Source organism: Dreissena polymorpha, chromosome 11 (genome assembly GCF_020536995.1).
Source record: "Dreissena polymorpha isolate Duluth1 chromosome 11, UMN_Dpol_1.0, whole genome shotgun sequence".
In the NCBI taxonomy this organism is placed as follows: Eukaryota; Metazoa; Mollusca; class Bivalvia; order Myida; family Dreissenidae; genus Dreissena; species Dreissena polymorpha.
Genome location: NC_068365.1, coordinates 13416254 through 13429619, shown reverse-complemented (window position 1 = coordinate 13429619; position 13366 = coordinate 13416254).

Below are 13366 nucleotides of genomic sequence, written 5' to 3'. Positions count from 1 at the left end.
ACTAACATTTGTACACATTATAACACATTATCTTTTATTTCATTCCAACATTATGTTCATAGTATTTCAGTGGCGAATATGTTTTCTTTTCCTATTGAAACTAATGTATTACTCGTTCAATTATGAAAACCTAGTCATTACAATATTTATTGACAATAAAACATACAATTTCACCTCTTCTTGTTCTTCATTTTTATTTGTTACTACATTAAAATATATTATCTTATTATCACTCACTACCTTCATTAAAATACATGGTCGCTTTATTCCATCTCCTTTCACTGGTCGCAAACATTACAACATCAACGCCGTATATCTTGTTAAAGATATTTCTTGTTCTCGTATAAGGCGAGTTTCGAGCTTTATTGGCGAGGCTACACTTGTATTGGGCGAACAAATTGAACACATTCTCGTCTCATATTATAAAGTTAATTAATAATTGTGTGAATTGACCTTGAAGTGTGATAGTATAACCTCTGAGATAAGCAGAAGGATTTATACACGAAATGCCGTCTTCTATAGGTAGTGTAACAAGTTTACACGTAACTCAACGTCTAATTATGGATTGTATTCGTGCCAAGTTTTTAAATAATCTTTCGATGCATAGCAAAGAAATGACTTGGATAGGAATGTTGAAGCTGTCGTTTTAGCGAATTCGAATGAAATTTGATATTTGACCACTAATGGTGACTTTTACATTTGAGGTGGTTTTGTTAAATTTTGTTCGAAATTCATTAATATATGGTATATGTATTGCTGTTCCAAATTATTTTAAAATTCATCAAAATTTGACAAAGTTAACACATGCGGGCCGTGTTAATGTTATATTCCGCCTTCTTCAAGCGGGACATAAAATAGCGTCGTATAACAACTCACAAACAATACAAATTACTTCCTAATCTGACAAAAGTCCAGTTAAGTGTATCAATGGATTATTGCACACAATTATTAAAGCAAGTCTAATACGAAACGCTTTCCTTATACAACTAGTACATTCCAATGAACACTTCTTTGACGCTCTGGTAACAATAGCGTTAGGCCAAGTTGTTTAATTTCAGTCACATCAACAAACCAAATATATCGCATATTATTTCTCTAATATTTTGTTGGATTATTTTATATGGATATTCTTCATCTCACTATTATTCCTTTAAATCGTTATGAGGAAAAATTGAGGCAAAAGATTTATCACAATTCCAAATGAATTATATTTCGTATTCAACATTAAATTCTAGCAACATATGTAACAATGGTGTTGTCATTCCAGCAAGGTTCTTGAATGACTAATATAATCATACCGTATATCCCTGTTTGGCAAATAAAATTGACTAACCCTCTGGTGACTGTGTTTTTAAGGACAGCACTATTTGGAGACGAGATAGTATAAGACAAACAGTGATTCGTTTGACTTTTCTTTTGTTACAAACGTTGCCTAAATCACCCGATACGACTCGGGTTATACTGTTCAAGAGGCCTTGGGTTAACGTAATTACGCTGTTCGGACAGGCATTGATATTACCATCATACCATTTGGTATGGGGTTAGCCTCTTAAATAGATAACCTGGCTCAAAGATCTATAAACAAACAGTTTATTAAAAGATAAAGAAGGACAATGGACTCGGCTACGGTATCACGATCCTCTCGATTATTAAAAAAAATAATGAAAAAAACACGCATTTTTTAATCTATAACTCAATAAAGAATTGAAATATTGGTTATAAATATTTATTTTTATCAAGTAATTCGAACATTTTGAGATTATAATACATACTAAAGTGATTCCTGTTACCGCGTGGTTTATTTGTCATACCTGTGAAATGTTCAATAGATTCTTGATTTTAAAAACACTTGGGATTTGTTTGTAGTTAAATTATATTTAAGTATGCAATACCAAAAATAATAACAAACAAGAATTGTGAACAGATATTGTTTCATTCCTTCATTCCTTCGTTCATTCATTCATTTATTCGTTTATTTATTTATTTATCTTTTGATCTATAGATATATTGATCTATTTACATATTCATTTATAAATTCATCCGACCATCCATCCATCGTCCATCCGTCCGTCCGTCAATCCGTCTGTTTGTTCGTTCGTTCGCTCGTTTGAGCGTTCGTGCGTTTGTTCGTTCGTTATTTGGTTGGTTCGTTCGTTCGTTTATTCATTCATGCAATCGTGCATTATTTGATTAATTAATTAATTAATTTATTCATTTATTTATTCGTTCGTTCGTTCGTCCGTCCGTATTTTCATTAGTTCGTTTATTTGTTTGTGCGTTCTAGCGTTCGTGCGTTTGTTCGTTGGTTCGTTAGTTTGTTGGTTCGTTCGTTCATTCGTACATTTATAATTTTCGTTGATTCTACGACCTATATACCCTTAATTGCACTGGGTTTTAACATTCTCAAATGACTTCAAATCAAAATAATACAGCATGGTTTGATTAAAAATTGCACACATATTGTTTAAAAAGCGTTTACATTTAGAGAGTTTATCATAGTCTTATATTTATATTGGCCTTAAAACTTTGCTTTGATATCACAGTTATTTCTTGTTCAATTAAACGTTATGTGCTGTTGTCGGTTTATGTGCATACTCTATATGCGTATATATAAACCATGTCATTACGAAAACATTTTAAGCCTGTTTGAACTGTAAATACAACATATTGAGAAATTAATAATTAGCGCAGCGCAAATAGAATGGGAACATGAAAAGCATTGGCAAATTTCTTGAATTGTATCTGGAAATTGTGCAATTCTGGAAGTCAAGCTTAATCCTACTATATTGTCATCATCATCATCATCATCATCATCATCATCATCATCATCATCATCATCATCATCATCATCATCATCATTATCATCATCATCATCATCATCATCATCATCATCATCATCATCATCATCATCATCATCATCATCATCATCATCATCATCATCATCATCATCATCTCATCATCATCATCATCATCATCATCATCATCATCATCATCATCATCATCATCATCATCATCATCATCATCATCATCATCATCATCAACAACCTTTTTAATTTTAATTTTAATTCTAATTATTATTTGTACTTAATATTGTATTAGATGCATATTATGTAAATGCTGCCACTTTAAAACAAAATAAACATTGAATGAAGATTAAAAATCGATTGATGATATCGTCACGTAGCAGCAGGAATGGTGCCTTGAATACTTTATGACATCTCATGCAAATGGGGTAATAGATATCGGTATGTCATGCTACAATTTCCTGTTAAGTGGACCCTACATTTGATAAAGCCGCTTTTATTAATGGTTATAACTGTTATTTCAATTGTTACAAAGTACGAGGCTTCGAAAACAAATGCCACAGCTTATCTATATGACCCTTTATTTGTTATAATTTATATTAAAAGTATATTAATAAACCCAAGTGTGACTGTCTTTGTTTTGCAGATTTTATATGAAATTACATTAATTGTTAAAATAGGCGTTCATAGACCCAAGCACTTGACTCTTTTACATGTGTTTATTCAATTTTTATGAAGTTACGATAATGTTAGCAAGAAATATATTTTTAAAGATGCTCGGCGTATATCCCCATTGTGAAAATAAAGGTTGAAATGAAATATTTCTACATAATTTACTGATTTTTTTTAGTTTTAGGTCGCTTATCAATCACACGAAATGTTTTATGTAGTGTATTGCATATTTTCGTATGACACTTTGAAGTAATTCTGATAAAATTTATTAATCAATAAAAAGTACAAATCACATTTTCCGTGAACTTTTATACACTAATTATGGTATTTGCAGAAAAAAACATATGTAGGAAATCAAGTACATGAATGACAACGTATATTCAAACTGCACACTCGTGTGCGCACATACAATTGATACTACATCAAGCCCTATTATATGCGTCCTCATATGGCACATTATGTATGTAACATGCGTTTGTTCTTAACGATTTAACTATATGGTATTAAAGTTTTTCATAAAACGCAGTTGTTTTTCACACATCGTGACCACACGTTTATGACTCCTTGCGTTTTCTAAATGAAAAATCTAAGCACAATTCTTTACGACAGAAAATTTTAATCAGACTAAGTTATTAAGGAACCGGCCGATATCTAAACAAATGAGATAACATGACGCTCAAAATGATAAGATGGGGATCAACTGAGATAACATGACGCTCAACATGATAAGATATGGATCACTACAGCAGGATGCTAATACACGGAGTAGACTTCCGCTGTTTTTTTGTGGTAACATTTTTGTTCAGAAAGCATAGGCAAAAAAATATGCATTACCATTTGGAAATAAAAATCGTGTTAAGATTCTGAAAATAGCGCCGTTGACTTTTAAATTCAACAGTATAGATAACATCCAAGTCGAAGAAGTGATTTTATGGAAGAAAAACAACACTTCGAGATAACTAAGGACGACAAATACAATTAAGTAAATAATAAACCAATGAATTCGCATCACATGAAGGCAGTTAATATGCTCTTATAGACAATCCCAGAATCGATAAATTGACCGCCGCCATATTGGCTATCGCGTGACCTCGCCACCACTTGGTACTGAAGAATTTGACAAATAACAGCGTTTTACATGGGCGACATGTAGAACTTATCAGTCAAATTCTTCACGTAATGTTAAAGACCGAATTCGCTTTTTTTTGATAAAAATCCTTTCAGTTATGCCTTTTGCTTAAAACACAATTATTTCTTTCTTGAATTTTATTATTCGAAGATAATTATTAAGGTTATTTCCGCATATAAAGTCTGAAGTAAACTTTGTGATTTTTAAAGTAAATAATTCCGGAGATGTTAATTAGCGAAATTTTTGTAAGATTTATTACCGAGATATACAATTTCTTTGAAAATCAGATATCTGCCTGTGATTAAAACATTATTATTTCTTTATAAAATAAGTATATAGTTCCAGATATACTCATTAAGATAATGTGTATGATTCAATACCGAGACAGACTTTTTTATTGAATACTATATATCTTTGTTTTTCTAACGATTTATTATTTCTTTAATAATACTTCTTATTAAAGTATCATTTTTAAGGTAATGTTAAAGCTGTAGCCGAAATAAAATGTGTGATTTTAAAATATTTATAAGCGAAACTCTGTAAGATTTAATGTAGTGGCAAACTTTTTTTATTAAAAAGTATATGGTTTAGTCTAAAACTTTGTTGTTTTTTATTAATATATTTTATTTAAAAATCGATTTCAAACAAAAATCTCTAGCCGGAAAATATTTTTGTGATTTTAAATGTACTAGTCCAGGGGATATTCATTAGCAAAAATGTGCAAGATGTCAAAACATGGAAGGTTTTTTAATTGAAAAGTGAATATCTGATTTTGCTTATAACTTTATTTTTATTTTATCATTTAAATACCATTCATGTTAGAATCAAGGTATGTAGCCTGAACAAACTGTGTTTTTCTTGTTCTAAATATTTACTTATTTGTTTGCTTGCTTTACTTAATTTCTTAATACAATCTAAATTTACCATGAAGATGCTCAACATGACACTTATGTAGTCATACGTAAACTTAAATAGTCCCAATAATGTTTGCTACATTCCGTCTACGTATTAATTTCTTTCTTAAATGTTCACTTTACAGTTAAGATTTAAAATAAACTATTAAAACACGAACGCAGTGATGTTTTTCTTCGGTAATTACGGATTGTCAATTTAATTATATGAATTAATGGTAATAGAACCACCATCTGCGATTGAGGAACGAAAGCATTCCCTCAGTGGGAGACGATGTCCCAATGGTGGATTAAAAGTGTAAATTGGTATGTCTCTGACACCATATATCTCCACACGTGTAGATGCTGTTATTAAGATAAGATACCATGCGCCACCTTCAAATAACATGTCAAATGACAATCAAGGCCTAATTCATGCTGAGTTTTATCAGGGTCGTAGATCTTCGTCTCTGGTTTTAAGACTCTTAAAGAATGCAGATGGACCTGATAACAATATCTATTTAAAAAAAAATACGAACTGTAGTGTTATATAATTATAACAGTAACCATCTAAATCTTCAAATATATTTAATAAAATCGCGTCATTTCATTTAATTGTTCAGGGACCTCTACAAACATATAGGTCCCTGCATTATTCTTCAGTACCAAGATGGCGGCGCCAGGGGTGGTAATCCGGGAGTAATTGATTTAAAACAAGAAATGGAATTTTTTTAAAGGAATATAATATAATTGCGTCTCTGTCCCATTAGGTGTTTCGCTAGCGATTTTTTATTTCACATGTAGTTTGTGCTGTAATAGAAATTTAATTTGCGCTTAAATTGTTAAGTTATTTAATAACGTGACTTGAAATATTTTCTCGTGTTTGAGAGTTTAAACTTGTATTTAACTGTGAAAAGCTCATGGTACTTTACCAATCACATTTTCCTGAAGACTTTTGCGTAAAAACAAGTTTTAAATGTACAATCATACGCATAGACATACATTATGGCAAATATTGCATCAATTTAATATCGATTTAGCATCTTAATGAATGACCAGAACTAAATTTTTAGATTTTTACAGTATTAAAGCTTGGAAAGTTTTTAATATTTATATTTAATTTTGTAGTTTTTTAACAAGTATATTGAAAGAGAAAAGAAATACAAATAATAAATACAAAAAAGGTTAAAAGTTAAAAACAAAAATAAATAAATAAATAGATAAACTAATAAATAAGTGATTGAATAAATGAATAAATGGATGGATGGATTGATGGATGGATATGTGGATGGATGCATAAATGAAATTATGTACGAACGAAGAACGAACGAAAGAAGCAATGAACAAACGAACAAACCAATGAACAAACGCACGAAACACGAACGCACAAACGCACAAACGAACGAACGTACGAACGAACAAACGAACGGAAGGATAAACGGATAGATGGATAAATATATGACTGAGTGAATGAATAAAAAAATAAATAAATAATACTTAAATGAATGAATGAATAAATGAATGAATCAATGAACAAATGAATGAATGAATGAACAAATGAATAAATGAATGAATTAATTAGTTCATGAACGAACGAAAAAAAGAACGACCGAAACAACGAACTTTAAAACGAACTTACAAACAAACGAACAAAAGATCGAATCAAACAACCAACCAAACAACAAACGAACAAACAAACAAACAAACGCACTAATACAAACTCACGAACGCACAAACGAACGTACGAACAAACGGACAGACGGATGGACGGATGAATGAATAAATTAAAAATGAAAAGATCAATAGATAAATAGATAGATATATAGATCAATAGATAAATAAATAAATAGATAAATAGATAAATAGCTAAATAGCTAAATAGCTAAATAGATAAATAGATAAATAGATAAATAGATAAATAGATAAATACATAAATAAATAGGTAAATAGATAAATAGATAAATAGATAAATAAATAAACAAGAGCTCCGCGGTCGGAGACCAATGCCCCACCCCTTAACAGGGACTTGAATCAGGATTTTTTGCAACACAACTGACCATTAGAACTTATCTTACCATATTGGTATGACTAAGCCACTTTAATAAGGTTTTAGTTGACACCGAATTATGCACTTCAGTTAAATCATCGTTGTAGCAAATGGGTTGAGAATATTATAGTATAATAACTAGGGGTCATCTACTTTCCATGGCCAATGTACATGTGAAGTATCAAGCCAATCGGCCAATTCGTCGACAACTTTTTTGTTTGATCGGAAACGCTTTTCACGCTTATTGTGACAGTGACCTTGAGGTTTGACCTAGTGACCCCAATTCCAATAGGGGTCATCTACTGTCAAATGCCAATTCACCTGTGAAGTACTAGTAACAAGCCAATCGGCGAATCAGTTGACGAGTTATTGATCGGAACCGATTACACACTTGGGGTGACAGTGGTCTCGACCTTTGACCTAGTGAATCCAATTTTAATAAGGGCCACATACTGTCCAACGCAAATGCACATATGAAGAATCAAGCCAATCGGTCCATTCGTTGACGAGTTATTGATCGGCAACGATTTTGACACTTATTGTGACAGTGGCCATGACCTTTGACCTAGTGACCCCAATTTCAATAGGGCACATATTAAGTATCAAGCCAATTGGTCATTACGTTGTCGAGTTATGGATCGGAAACGAACTGGCCTACCGACAGACATACCGACAGACCAACAGACCGACCGACCGACATCCAGTAAAACACTATACCCCCTCTTCTTCGAAGGGGGCATAATAAAAATAAATAAATAAATAAATAAATGAATAAAATCTGTTCTGTTCACAATTCGTGTTTGTTAATTGTTTAGGTATTGCATACTTACATATAATTTAACTACAAACAAATCGCTATAGTGTTTCAAAATTATGAATCTATTGAACATTTCACAGGCATGACATATAAACCACGCGGTAACAAGATTCACTTCAGTATGTATTATATTCAATCTTAAGAAGTTTCAAATTCCTTGAATAAAATAAATACATTTGGGTATATTTAACCTATATTTCAATTCTGTATTGAGTTCAAGACCTAAAAAGGCGTTTTTCTTTCATTATTTTTCATAAATAACCGAGAAGATCGTGATACCGTAGCCTAATCCGTTTTGCTTCTTTATCTATGCATAAACTGTTTATTAATAGATCTTTGAGCCAGGTTATCTATTTTTGAGGCTTATTTCATACCAAATGGTATGATGGTTATACCATTGCCTCTCCGAACAGCGTAACTCCGTAAACCCAAAACCTCTTGAACAGTATAACCCAAGTCGTATCGGGTGCCCCAATAGTGTTCTTGATTTTGATTTGATGATAAACTGTTATGTATTAAATGCCCTAGTTCTGAATAATTGAACAATATCATGAGAGCAACTGTTTTAGTAATGGAATGATGCACGACGATTTTGGCCACAAAGAAGTCTATAGAGGTCAATACAGTGCGGGCAAGGTGAATGCTTATGACGAAAGACACACTGTCCCTATGCTGATAACTATGTGTTTAAAGGAGCAAATTTCAATTTGAAATAGGTTCCTAGCAAGATTATATGATAACTATTACAAAACAAGGAATTAATTTAATACAAGCTAGGTCATATTTATGTTAAGGTAATAATAAATAAATAAGGCCATTTTAAAGTCATAATATAACCAGTGCATACTTTTCACAAGAGCGGAACTTGTCATTTTTATAAAATATTTGATCATTTGAGTTCAGGGAATTTCGGCGAGTTTACTATCAACTTTTTCTGGACGATTTTTATAAATAATAGTATAAAATTACAACGATTGTCAGATTGTTATACCACGATTTTCTATATATTAATGTTGACGTTGCCTAATTTTACTTTTTGAAACCTCATAGCTGCAAAATGAAGCAACTCAATTTTGGTCAGTCAAAAGTGCTCGAAAAGCTATAATACATATATTTAAGATACAAATATTTATAATACTTATTATATTACATAGCAAATAGGATGTAACATGTGATAAAACGTCAATATGCATCGAGTTGCCTTATTTGTCCAGCCGCGTGAACAAATTTCTATTTGTCACATGTAATATTGAACACAAGTTATTTGCAAGTTAGAAACAATATAGTTCAATGTGGTCTCGCAAATGTTAAAGGAATAAGATATAAAAAGGGAGACAAACAATACAAGACGGACAATTGGCGTTCACATATAACTAATCAGAAACATTTTTTTATACTGGAAGGTGTGCAAACATAATGCTAAGACACACGGATATAAAATATGTTCCACTATGTATATATCTGATGCTGACATGTTTATTCGTCATTGTTAAATAAACGAAAATTACCGTAATTACTCCAAGTTTTCGGACACTCTAAGATTTCGGACACCCTCTTTTTTAGCAAAAATTATAAATTATTTATCGTGACTTTTAATTGTTGGACATACAGGTTCTCGTCCATAATTAATGTCTCTTAAATTCGCGTTATTGGGTAAATTACCATGTATAGCTGTAGAAATAATTGATTCACCTAACAGCATTTGAAACGGTGTCATCCTAGGAAGCAGAATGTTGTCGGTTTTTAAATTTTTGTACTTTTTCATTTCAGGCAAGAGTTAGCAAAGCTGTGAAGTTGTATATATTTTTTAAATAGATAAAGAAGACTCAATTACAAGAAAATTATTGTACAATGATTTATTGCATTTAATATAATATCATTATAACATTCGGACACCTTAAATTTTGTCTCAAAATTTTCGGACACTTGTAATTTTTAAATATTTTTCGTATGTTAATTTTTTGACACGAAAAAATTATTTATTTATAAGTGTCCGAAATCTTAGAGTAATTTCGGTAATGTTTTTTGTGCTTTATGATATGATCCGCATAGATAATTGGGTAGGGTTCAATGGGTAGTAAGTTGTTTCGCGATTTCTTGGCACTTTGGAAACGTCTTACTGATATGAGTATTTTTTAACTTAAACACTATGATAAATAATAAATATTGCTGAGGTGTAGTTAATTTCACTTACTTTTTGAGTCTCTTTCGTAGTCCTCGTCCACACGATCCATGGTTGCTTTATATACATTTTCTACGCCGTCTTGTATTTGCTTATCGATTTTCTTCTCGCATTTTTCTACCATTTCGTGCAAGTCGGACTTTAATTCTAATGCTTTTAATTCTAGTTTCAATTCACCTTCGCGCGTTATTCCTTCAATGTCATTTACACACAATTGTGTGTCCTTTTCAATTTCATCGACGCAGCGTTTGGTCATGGCTACTACTTTGTATTCGCTATCTTGTGCTTTTTCTTCAATGTCTTGTATGCAAAATTGTGTATCCATTTCGATTTCGAGCACACCTAGTCGAGTCTTTTCTACAATTTTCTGTTCACTTGATTGCTCCTTGCTTTTAGCATGCAGTAAACCATATTGTGTTTTGCTTTGGATTGCCTTGATGCCAGACAGGGTCCTCTCATATATACGCTTTCCCTCATGGTCTCTTTTTGTACCCGTTTTGTTAATATCTTTATCTGTAAGCTCTTCAAGTTTACATTGAGTATCATCTGGATTTATTTCAATTTTGTGAAGGACGTTCTGCATGTATATATTCATTTCTAAAAGGGCCATGTCGGCTGTTTGGGTAAGTTGTTTCCCAGCTTTCTTTGCATTATCAAGAAGCCGATATGCATCGTTCAGAATATCCAACGTTTCAGTTTGTGATTCATTTAGCGCGTCATTCTGTAATAAAACATTTACGAGTATTATTTGTCAATCAAATCCACAATTGGTGACGTTTTAAGACGAAACTTGTATATTAAAACACGGAGCGTATATTGATTGGAGATGAATCGAGTATTTGACCCTTACTGTAGTAAATTAAATCTTATGCAAAAACTAATCATCTGATTTTATTGGTGTATACGTTATCTTGTTGCTTATTAATTCTTCTTTCAAAAAATATAAAGTTTAGTATATTCCCGTTGTTATTAATGGATTTATAGCGAGTTAAACACAATAAATAAACATTTTATGTTTTACCACCGCGCGTTAAACTGAGTCGTAACTGTGACACCTGACCGGTAACTATCGATTAGCGTACATCGAAGCGCCGAGGTTATACATTTTGATGTACCCACTCACGTCTTTTTTAAATTATACTTTTATTTCTCGGCCGATTTTGACAAATTATATATAATTAGAAAGCCTACGTTACGTAGTTTTCAGATATATAAATATATATTAAGTTTTTCTTCTGATTTGGGAAGCCCAGCAAGTTATAACTTTAACTTTTGCAAATATCATACCGTTTTAGAATCTATATTTACGGTTGACATGTTCGTACTTTATACCGATTTGTAGCGTTTATATTTAGAGTTCAGTTTTAACAACTACATCTTGCTTAGGAGAATAGAATTCTGTATATGATAGAAAAAAAATGGTTTAAAAAAGAAAGTATTTAAGGAATGAAGGCGGAAGAAAGTAGAGCGCGTTCCTAACGCACCGAACTGATGCTACGGTCTTTGCGATTATGCTTTTGTTTAGATACCGGCCATTCAATTTCCTTTGCCATGATAATTATATTTTTCATGGAATAAATTGAAATATTTTGTTCACGAAGCATATCAATAAAGCTAATTATTATTGAAGTTTAAAGGGGCCTTTTCACGTTTTGGTAAATTGACAAAATGTTAAAAAAAGGTTTCAGATTCGCATATTTTCGATTAAGTTATGATATTTGTGAGGAAATAGTAATACTGAACATTAACCATGCTCTAATATAGCCATTATATGCATCTTTTGACGATTTAAAAACCTGAAAATTATAAAGCGTTGCAAGGCGAAACGATTGAATAATTTGGAGAGTTCTGTTGTTGTCGTTATATTTTGTGAAACTACGATGATTGCTTATATATAGTTTACAATACATCGAACATTGTATGCGGAAGGATGGTCGAGGGGTCTAAGTCGGAGACTTTTTACACCAGGACTCCAGGGGTCAGTGGTTCGAGCCCTGTTGAGGGTTATTTTATTTTCTTTTATTTTTAAATTTTATTATTGATTTTTTACTGGAGCCTTTTATAGAAAATGTTTACATTTATCAAAAGAAAGCATTTAATGACAAACTTCAAAACATGCCAAAATCTGTGAAAAGGCCCCTTTAATAAATTGACGATTTCAGCTCTTGTTTATAACACAGAACATGTGTTAATTTTATGATGAGACAGCGTATATAGCGGGCCCTCTTGATATTTTTCGGCTTTGCACACTTCAAATAAAATGGGTGTCAAAACATTTCTCGTTTATTGTTTATTTTCAAAGAGGTAATTATGTATAATTATATTAAAGGTTATTTACCTTAAATTATCAATTAATTAAAATTAATTAAAGATTCTTGAAAATCACGGACAAAAAAAATCAAGAGGGTCGGCTATATACGCTGTCTCATCACAAAATTAACACCCTTTCTGTGTTATAAACAAGGTATGCAATCGTTTATTAAGCTTCATTAATAATGAACGTTGTGCATACGTAATAAAACGTACTAAAAGGGATACTTCAGTGTATCTTATTTGCTATTGATGAAGCTTCCTAACGTTTCATGTGGAGCGTTGTCGTTGGTCCAGCTCCAAATCTTATATCTATAACGCCAGATATCTGACGTAAGCTAAAAATTGCAATCTATGGTGTACTGTCCTTCATAGTTGGGAACCACACATTCCAACTCAGAATGTACCTCATAAAGGAATGCAGAACAAAAACGAGTTTATCTCGAGCATGAATGATGGTTCAAAATTCCATTGGGGTGCTCGCAAAACGTGTCCAATCCTTCCTCATCGCCATG